Source organism: Neolamprologus multifasciatus, chromosome 4, assembly GCF_963576455.1.
Source record: "Neolamprologus multifasciatus chromosome 4, fNeoMul1.2, whole genome shotgun sequence".
Lineage (NCBI taxonomy): Eukaryota > Metazoa > Chordata > Actinopteri > Cichliformes > Cichlidae > Neolamprologus > Neolamprologus multifasciatus.
Genome location: NC_140442.1, coordinates 29,979,932 through 29,987,580, shown reverse-complemented (window position 1 = coordinate 29,987,580; position 7,649 = coordinate 29,979,932).

Here is a 7,649-nt window from a genome sequence, read left to right as displayed (position 1 = left end):
TGTATTTATTTATTATGTGTCAGATTGGAAAATTTGACATATAATTCTGCACATTAGAGGTTTTACTGAAAATTACCAGCACTGAAAGTGGAGTCTATTTTTCTGCCCAATCTGTATGCTGGTGGCTTTTATTTCAGTGTACCAGTGTGTGTGTGTGTGTGTGTGTGTGTGTGTGTGAGACTGGATTAACACTGTGTCCTTTTTAGTCCTTGTCTCACACAATGAGCCAAACATGTGAGGGAGGCATTAGAGAGAGGCACAGGGTGTCACAGGAAAGGAAAATGAAGAATTACCCAAAGCAGCCTCCATCGTCCATACAAGACAACGCTTCACACCAAGGAGTATTAACCTGACACATTTTATTGTAAACCATTTCTTACAGTCTTTTTTATTTTTATTTTTTTACATCGCCCATAATCAGTGTGTTAACTCATTTTGAAAATCAGTGGATGTGATCAGTGTTGGTCAAGTTACTTGAAAAAAGTAATCAGTAACTAATTACTGATTACTTCCCCCCAAAAAGTAATCCCGTTACTTTACTGATTACTTATTTTCAAAAGTAATTAGTTACTTAGTTACTTAGTTACTTTTTTAAAAACGATTTACAACCTGAATAGGTGATAAAGTGATAGATCTTTCAGCCCAATTCTACTTTTTCTACATAATCATCATACAAAATGTAATCAAATGGAAAAGTCTCTTTTTAAAACTTGTTTTATTAGTTTTAATCTTTTAACTTTATGCATCAAGCAAAAATTTAATTATAATAATTATCTCTGACTGGAAGAAATTTGTTTAACATTTAAACCTATTTTCTGCACATTCTAGCACATAAAATATTTTGTGTGTTTACACTCAGTCTTTCAAATAGATGCAAGTAAAACACAGCAGAAAATAAATAAAGTCAAAGACTAGCGGTCCTGTTGCTCTATTTTCACCTGTAAAGCAGGAGTGGGGTAGGCGGAGGGTTACCCTGGTGCAGGTGTGCAGCGATCAGTGGAAGAATCCGCGAGTTTCTCTGTGAGTTTCCCATTACGTCGTAGCTACTCGGAGCTTGTTTGGAAGTTTAGGGTTTTTTTCGCTGTAAAAAGAAGTTTTCTTCCCACGCACAACGGACACTAATGTTTTTGTCACTTTTTATGGAATCAAACTCAAAGTAAGGTCAGTACTTCCACGCTTTAAACGCTGCACGCTCATACTCTCTCTGCACTCGATATATGATCCATTGTTGATCTGCACACAGCTGTTGTCACGAACGTCGCACTCGCTTACGTCACTGTCATGAGACATTCTCGCAAAAAAATCACGGTTTTAGTAACGCAGTAACGCAGCGTTCCTACGGGAAAGTAACGGTAATCTAATTACCGTTTTTGCAATAGTAATCCCTTACTTTACTCGTTACCTGAAAAAAGTAATCAGATTACAGTAACACGTTACAAGTAACGCGTTACTGCCCATCTCTGGATGTGATAGTACTGATGCAGGCCCATTAAGTGAATGTGTAAGTTTAATTAAATTCAGACCAACACTGTTGGACATTTACCAATTCTAGTTAACTGCAGACGGACAGATGGATGTGAGCAGGAAAAACAACAAAAAACATCAGTTATGAGGAAGGATCCAAAAGAAAATTTGTGTTTGTTTGAATTTGAAACATTATTCATTAAACTTTAATTCTTTTTCTTTTACCCTTAACAGACAGTGAAATGATAACGAGTAAAGGTACAATAATTAGGATCAGTTTTTAAACGTGGATGCTTATTACAAAGTTGGATCTGATGTGTGTAAAAACTGTTACATTCTAATGTTAATAAAGCAGGTGGGGTCGGATCCTGCTGGACTTACTGCTTGGTTTGGTTTTCATGTGTTAGGTTTACTATTCGGTGGGTTTAGGGACCAAATCTATATGGTTAGGTTTACAAAAAAAATGAAGTTTGGGTTTACTCTCGCAGAATTAGAGGTAAGAGTACTGCATGCGTCACAGCAGTGGTCCCCAACCCCCGGGACACAGACCGGTCGTTTGGTACCAGGCAGCGAGAGTTGAGGCTCGGGTGTGAAATTCATGATTTTCAATTCAATTCAATTCAATTCAATTTTATTTATATAGCGCCAAATCACAACAAATGTCGCCTCAAGGCGCTTCATAGATACAGAGAAAAACCCAACAATCATATGACCCCCTATGAGCAGCACTTTGGCGACAGTGGGAAGGAAAAACTCCCTTTTAACAGGAAGAAACCTCCGGCAGAACCAGGCTCAGGGAGGGGCGGGGCCATCTGCTGTGATTGGTTGGGGTGAGAGAAGGAAGACAGGATAAAGACATGCTGTGGAAGAGAGACAGAGGTTAATAACAGATATGATTCAATACAGAGAGGTCTGTTAACACATAGTGAGTGAGAAAGGTGACTGGAAAGGAAAAACTCAATGCATCATGGGAATCCCCCGGCAGCCTACATCTATTGCAGCATAACTAAGGGAGGATTCAGGGTCACCTGGTCCAGCCCTAACTATATGCTTTAGCAAAAAGGAAGGTTTTAAGCCTAATCTTAAAAGTAGAGATAGTGTCTGTCTCCTGAATCCAAACTGGAAGCTGGTTCCACAGAAGAGGGGCCTGAAAACTGAAGGCTCTCCCTCCCATTCTACTTTTAAATACTCTAGGAACAACAAGTAGGCCTGCAGAGCGAGAGCGAAGTGCTCTAATAGGGTGATATGGTACTACAAGGTCATTAAGATAAGATGGGGCCTGATTATTTAAGACCTTGTATGTGAGGAGCAGGATTTTGAATTCTGGATTTAACAGGAAGCCAAAACAGGAGAAATCTGCTCTCTTTCTAGTCCCTGTCAGTACTCTTGCTGCAGCATTTTGGATTAGCTGAAGGCTTTTCAGGGAGTTTTTAGGACTTCCTGATAATAATGAATTGCAGTAGTCCAGCCTGGAAGTAATAAATGCATGAACTAGTTTTTCAGCGTCACTCTGAGACAGGATATTTCTAACTTTAGAGATGTTGCACAAATGGAAGAACGCAGTCTTACATATTTGTTTAATATGTGCGTTGAAGGACATATCCTGGTCAAACGTGGTTTTTATGGTTTGTATCGGTTTTTAGCGGGGGTTTTAATCGTTTTTATCATTAACTCAGTTTCCCTGGGTCTTTTCCCATGTGTTATGAATAAATCTTTTTTATTTATACTGGTTTTATATTGTTGTATTTATCCGCGACACCTTTAAGGCCGGTCAGTGAAAATATTATCGGACATAAACTGGTCCGTAGTGCAGAAAAGGTTGGGGACCGCTGCATGTTGTAAGTCACCAGAACATACATTTTACTATCACTTATTAGCTATAGAATAATAAAACAATATATAACTGATAAATATATTGATTTTTAAAAAGTTATACAATCGATTAAATACATTTAAATGAAAAACTGCCGTGCAGTCCTCTGCTTCCATGGCAGTGCAGTGCCACTATAGTCCACCTGAGGGAGCATGTTGCTTTGCTTTGATTTCAGACTGCTTCTGAAATCGCTGCAATCATTGCAACTCAAAAGCAGATCAACCAGATATGGTGCAACTCTACAAAGTCATATTTCAAACTGAAGCTGACCTGGGACACATACCAGTTGGATTTGTACTGATAATTGCTGGGCCAATTAAACTACAATGAACAAGTGTCTTTATGCCTGTTTCCCTTCAGGCTCTTTCCCTTCAGGAAAAGGACGTCTAATGAACACACGATTTAGTTGCAGCTTGTATCAAACAAAAGCCCCACTCAACAGTAAATTATAGTTATTTTATGTTATGAATAAAAAGTAATTTTATCGTTCCTGTTATGATGCGTTTGTACCTGCTGTTGCGTGTCCTTTCAGGTTGTGCAATGCTGTGTTCTGGGTTTCTTGTTAGTTTTATAGACAGCTCAGATAAAGGCTTGTCATGTGAAACACTAATTATGACAAAGCTTCAAACATTACTAACTGTTGGGAAATATTTCAGTATGGAAAGCATGTTGATTTTTGCAGAAGTGTTGTGTTTTCCTTCTTTGAGACATGCCACGTTGCTACCAATCCGGTGCTCCACAGACCGACTCTTCAACCTCTAACTCTGTGGTGTAACCCTGAACACGACCCTGAAACCTAATCCTACAATTATGCTTCTTTTGTATGTAGTTTTTGTTCCCTTTGAATATTTTCTCTCAACAACAAGAGCTTATTCCCTTCCGATGCTGACGGTGGATCAAGGAGACCAGCGCACAGGCTGCAGGCCCGGATGTCCTGTCTACACTGGCTGTCTCTCACCCTTTACCCACCCCTGCTGCTTGTCATGTGTTTCTTGAGTTTTTTCATGTGCATTTTCCATTGTTATACCTCTCTGACCTGTCTTCCCCATGTGATGTTTTGTGTAATGCATGTATGGTCGGAGGGTAAGATGGCAGATTATTTCATCTTTCTTTGTTTTCTGAGCCACCTCAGTAGCAGCTGCTCCCAGTGCCTTGGTTGATGACTTAAGAGGTGGAAAAGTGGTGGAGCAAGCCTATATGGAGACCTGCAAATTAGGCCTTACGACAACTGTGGATCATCCCGGGAATTTCTTATGTTAGTTTCAGTCAGGTTTTTGTGTCTAGCCTATTTGTCTTTGTGGGCTGATCACACACTGTTTAAGTTTCCCCTTGGTCTCATTTAAGTGGGTCCGTTTGTTTGTTGCCAGCTTTTGAGTAGAGCTCTGTTACTTTGACCTCTTTTATGGGCCCAGAATTTAGATTTTTTTTACTCACCATCCACCGACGGACTGAGATAACAATCCACATGTTATTCTTGGATGCACTTGTAGGACCGGATTTAAAATAGCATGACAAAAATATCATACACATTAAAGTCAAATAGTATCATCAACGTAGCAACATTTGCTAGTAAGATGATGCTATCTCATCGTAGCAAAAGAGAAGCACCACCTACCATTCTTTATGCAACTTCAAATTCAACTTCAGTTGGATAAGATAAGATGAGATAAGATAAGATACTGTGGCGGGGGCCACGGGGAGCCGCACAAATGCGCCGGGACTGCCTGCTAATGGAGGTCGTCAGGTGTTCCGCGTCGCTGGGGCTCCAGCACCTGCTCCCAGTCCGGGAGGGACATACCGCATACCGGTAAGGTGTCGAGGGGGTATACGCCACGCTTTGGTGGACACAGGCTGTATGCAGACCCTAGTTCACCAAAGCTTGGTTCGCCCCGGGGCATTGTTGGAAGCAGAGTGGGTGGAGGTGAAATGTGTGCATGGGGATATTCACAAGTACCCGGTTGTGTCGCTGTTGCTGAAATTCAGGGGCAAAACGCATAGAGTGAAGGCAGCGGTTAGCCCGCGCCTGTCGCATCCCCTAATTTTGGGCACGGATTGGCCGGGTTTCCACAGCTTATTGGGGCAGTACGCGGGGATGCGATCGCGGTCTGTAAATTTGTATAACGTTTGCGCGGCGCTCAGCGGTGACGCAGGGTTGACTGACACTGACCCTCGGGGGGGTGAGGAGGTGGCGGGGACTTCTACGGTAGCCCCATTGCCTCCCCATTGTGCACCCCACGGAAGATTTTCCACTAGAGCAGTCTCGGGACGACACCCTATGCTCAGCCTATGACCAAGTGATAGATATTGATGGTCGCTTGGTGCGCCCTGACGCTCCGCGGACTTACCATCATTTCCAATTGCGGAACGATCGGGTTTATTGAGTGAGCCGCGACACTCACACTAATGAGATCCGCCCCCAGTTGTTGGTGCCGCAAAGCTCATTTGAACCCAATGGCCGGGCATTTGGACCGAAGTGCACCGCTGGTGTGCTTCGTGCCCAGAATGCCAGCTGGTTAACCAGCCGGCCGTGCCGAAAGCGCCGTTGCGCCCATCACCACTGATGGAGACCCCGTTTCCGTAGATTCCCCGCCACCTCAGACCCCACTTTTATATTTCAGGTCTGCCTTTCTTTCAAGTTGCCCCCAAATGTGCTATGAATATGCTTACACCTCTGCCTGTTAACAGGATTCTTTGCCAATGCTATAATCCTCAAAAATCCTTGGTGGTCCCTTTTGTTGCACATACGTGGTTTGCAACAGGTGTGTCAAATACAAACATTCTTGTGTTGTTGCCACCGAAGTTATGCACTCTGTCTCACAAGTTGATAAGGCAACAGCTGGCTGATACTAAGGTATCATTCATTCAGACTTACTGAACCATGTAGTACTCCTCATCAGTCACCTCTGCAGCCAAGTCTGAGTCACCGTGAGCTTGTATTCCCAGAACCTTGTTACTTTTCGTGTACCACAAAGTTTCGTCTCCTGATTGTTTTTACAGTAATGTTCCAAAGTTGCTTCTTTGAATTGCTGCCATAGCTTACTTAAAACGAAACTCAAATCTGGTCGCATGCAAGAGGTCAAGTACATAAGGCTGCCTATTGCCTCTCTGTACATCTTGGCATTCTTCATTTTCAGCATCATCGTTGCAGTTCAACTGTTCATAAGGAGTTGATCTTGGTTCACAGTCTCTCCTGAGACTGAAATCAACACTGAGAAAATGCTCGAGTTTACCCATATCTTTCATTTTGAACCTTGCAGTTAGCACTCCCTTCACAGTTTTTAAAACACTTTCATCACTGGCTACACTAATAATATCATCACCTCATAGGACGAGGATCACTTTGTCTTTTCTTGTTTTCCTTGAGTAAACACAGTGATCTACAGGACTCTGCAGGAAACTGTTTTCTATCAAACAGTCATGTCCTGTTCCAGCAAACTTGTTCACTGCTTACTTTCTTCAGAGAAATCAATTCAGTAAGGCTGATAATTCTTGGTTTACCCTTTCCAGCATAATAGTCTCTTAATATTCTCATTGTCTTGTGGCCATCAGCAGCAGCTTCACTCATCAAAAGTGATTAACTCTGTATAGGCCTGGGCACTCTTATCTTCATCGTCCTCGTCTTCACCATTACTATTCCATGTTGTGTCTTTCGACCTTCCAACCCCCGGGCCACGGACCGGTCCGTGAGTTGTTTGGTACCGAGAGTTAAAGCTCGGGTGTGAGATTAATGTTTTCAGGGTTTTTATCGTTAACTCAGTTCTTCTTCTTCTTGTCCTTAGCGAGCGACCAGCGGCGGTGGTCTGCCGCGCAACCAGTACGCTGCTGTAGGTGCCGCAGGTTCTCTTGCTTGACCAACGATTATCTTCCACGCTTTTTGATCTAAGGCGATGGTTCTTGCCTGCTCGAGGTCAAGTCGAAGGGCCTTCAAATCATCCTGGATTTGTTTCATCCATGTCTTCTTTGGTGCATTTCGATGCACCCTCCAATCAGTGGGGCGGGTCAACCAAAGTAGGCTATGGGGGTAGCGACAATTGTGGCCAAACCAACGGAGTCGGCGGTATGTTAACTCAGTTAACTATTTTGAAAGGATTATTTACACATTACCATAGCGACCAGAGAGCATTAAGGGGCAGAGAGGAGGATGTTACTGTCTGTGTTGTTGACGCATTTCAGGAGGACGCTGCTAATGAAGTTACACGATTAAACAGTGAATTTGCGTTTATTATTATATTTACAAAGTTCCACACTTTTTGTCTCGGTCGTATCATTTTATTTTGTTGTATTTATCCGTGAACCTTACCATGTTGTCTGA